At 42.7% G+C, this 2,702-nt stretch overlaps 1 non-coding gene across 1 annotated transcript; it reads right to left on the bottom strand.

Moving 5' to 3' along the window:
• Positions 1-2,154: 2,154 nt before the first annotated feature.
• Positions 2,155-2,285, bottom strand: LOC116097312. Its single transcript, XR_004121355.1, has one exon. It is a non-coding gene; the product is annotated as a small nucleolar RNA SNORA17 (small nucleolar RNA).
• Between the last annotated feature and the right edge of the window lie 417 nt (positions 2,286-2,702).

The following is a 2,702-nucleotide window of genomic DNA, read 5'->3' as shown; positions in this document are numbered from 1 at the left end:
AGTGCTGGGATTAAAGGCATGCGCCACCACTGCCCGGCTACATCAAATAGTTTAATGAGAGATAATACTGGTTGTTATTTTAGTCAGCTGTCATCACAACACTTCTATGTAGTAAGTTGTCTCAAACTTTGACATTCAATATTAGGATTTTGTTTCTTGCTGAAAATTCAATGAGCCACAGAGTCTTTCTGGATCCATTAGTCTTACCAGTTATAACCAGTTCTTAAGTGGGATTCCAGTCTGCTCCCTATACCTCTCATTCTTCTAGAACACACTAGCATTAAAGAATCGTCATGCTCTTTTTGTGGCCATAGTAGGAGCTAAGAGAGTCAATAAAAGAATATAAACAAGTTCCAAATTGTAGTTTTATCATAACTGCCAATATGTCATTGGCTAAGTCAAGTCAACTGGCCAAAGTTTGAAAGCTGTAAGTGTATAATAATCCCACAAAGAAAGAAATGTTAGATTCAATGAAAAATCTTGCCATTTTCCTCTATTTGTTATAATTTCTCTTGTGTCTCCCACCTCCAAAATATATCTTTTTTTTTTCATCCTATAGTGATTGAAAGCTGTACCTTATTTGATATCAGGCTCAAAATGTACAATCTTTGTTGATGCCCATTTCATGCAAGGCTCAAGCAGAGGAGACAGCATCTATTTATAGCATCTCAATTTCCTAATTGAAGTTAAAACCTTGAAGAGGTGTTAGGGCTTATCACATCTCTATTTTAAACTTTTTATTAGTTCTTTTTGAATTTCACATCATTCACTCATTTCCACTCACCTCCCCCACCCTCATAACTGTCCTCTATCCTTATAAAACTCCCACCAGAAATGGGAAACGAAAGTATCCTTGTGGAAGCTGTAGTGTGTCAGTATGTTCCACAGTTCACCTTTTTTTCCACACTATTTTGCTTGGAAGTGTTCATTACAATGACTCATTGGTCTGGCAGTCTCTGACTTCTGCTACTCTATCAAAATTAGAACCTCACTGAGAAGCCTCTCAGATATCCTACAGTTGCCCTGGGTCATAGAGAGACTGTAGTTTGGATCTGTTGGACCAGCTCCCATGTGCACTCCAGCAGTTAGTTAATCAGTGGAATACATGTTGGGATGGGCCCATTCAAAGTCCTGAATCTGGGCTTGAGAGGTATCTGAACTGGCTGGTCCAACAGCTCTCACACTCTCACACCCTCAAGTTCCCTAGCAACCCCTGAAACCAGGGACAGCTCTACTATGCTTCTCAGGTAAGGTACAGAGCCAGATCTCCCAAGTTCTGAAGCAGGAGAGGGGGCAGGACCAGCTTTCCTGCTTTCATAATCTCAGGCAGGGTCAGCTCTCCTGCCTGCTCTAGGTGGAAATGAGTTAGGGTACAACGGGCATCTCTACCTCACCAATGCTGACATAGACAGGATAGACTAATTGTGGGACCAGCTTTCCCACACTCACAACCTCAGGCCAACTCACCCATAACCACACCATAAAGTCCAACTCTACTGTGCTGCCCAGGGAAGGTGCAGGGCGCACTCTCCTGAGTGCTGCAGCTGGTGAGGGAAAGGAACACCTCTCCTGTTCTCATGACCCCAGGGATGTTCCTTACTACCTTTGAGTCTCCAGTTCTACCAGTCTTCATTATGCCCACATCCTTGTTTCTCTTTCTCTTCCATTTCTTCATCACTTACTTGTTCCTCTTTGTGGTGCCAGGGTCTCTGAGTGACTGGGGTTGTCTAAGGAGTGGTTTCAAGAGGGTTAAGCTCTGCTTGTGCATTATGGCATGGAGCAGGAGTCATCTCAGCCATGGTCTGCTCCCCACCACCCCATATCTGCATATCAGGAGACTGGTGGTCATCTCAAGCTAGCTCCCTCTCCAGGCCCTAGAGTGCTGGTCTTTTTGTTGTCTAGAATTCATTTCTTGCCCAGCCCACCTTAGTGGCCATATGTGAGGGTCATCTGCCTTGGGTTTACCTCTGTCTGGGACCCACAGATCCTAGGCACGGTTCTTCTAGTCTCCAACTTGCTCCCCATCCTAGGAGCCCTTCTTGACCTTTGTCGCACTGGATTGGTGATCATCTCAGGTTAGCTCCCTATCTGGGACCCCTGGCATCAAACTGATGGTTGTTTTTTGATCCTTGGTTTTTTTTCTTTTTTTCAGGTGATGTTAGCTACTAAGCATTTAGATGTTCATAGGGCAGAGCACTGAATGTAAACACAGCCTTTCTCCTCTGTGCCACCTACTGGTGGACATGTGACACAGCAGTCACATCTGCAATGCCTGTAAGGTCAGGGGCAGTGATGCTCACATCTCACAAAGTAAAGCTATATCACCAAAAGCAATATTAATGAAATATACGAATGTTCACCTCCCATAAAGCCTGAGAGGAGAAAATAATTACCAGCTGAATAAGCTAAATGATCACAGTTCTATATTAAATAACACTAATGAGCAGGATATAAAAGCATAGTTCATATAGCTTTTATTAAATTCTACAAATAATAAGTTTACAATAAACCCCTTCCTTCTTCCTTTATGTCATATACATGGAAAAAGTTATTATGATATATAGTGCTTGCAAAAGAATATGTAATTATTTTTGAGCCCAAATCTCTCATTAGTGGAAAGCCATTTTCCCATATGGGCCAGGATCACAGGGATTCCAAAGCTTTCCTTAGGGGTCTAAATACAAGCCAGTGACCAGTGTACA

This window comes from Mastomys coucha, unplaced genomic scaffold (genome assembly GCF_008632895.1).
Source record: "Mastomys coucha isolate ucsf_1 unplaced genomic scaffold, UCSF_Mcou_1 pScaffold18, whole genome shotgun sequence".
NCBI lineage: Eukaryota > Metazoa > Chordata > Mammalia > Rodentia > Muridae > Mastomys > Mastomys coucha.
Note: the sequence above shows the minus strand (reverse complement) of the source record. Positions and strands in the feature narration are given on the sequence as shown.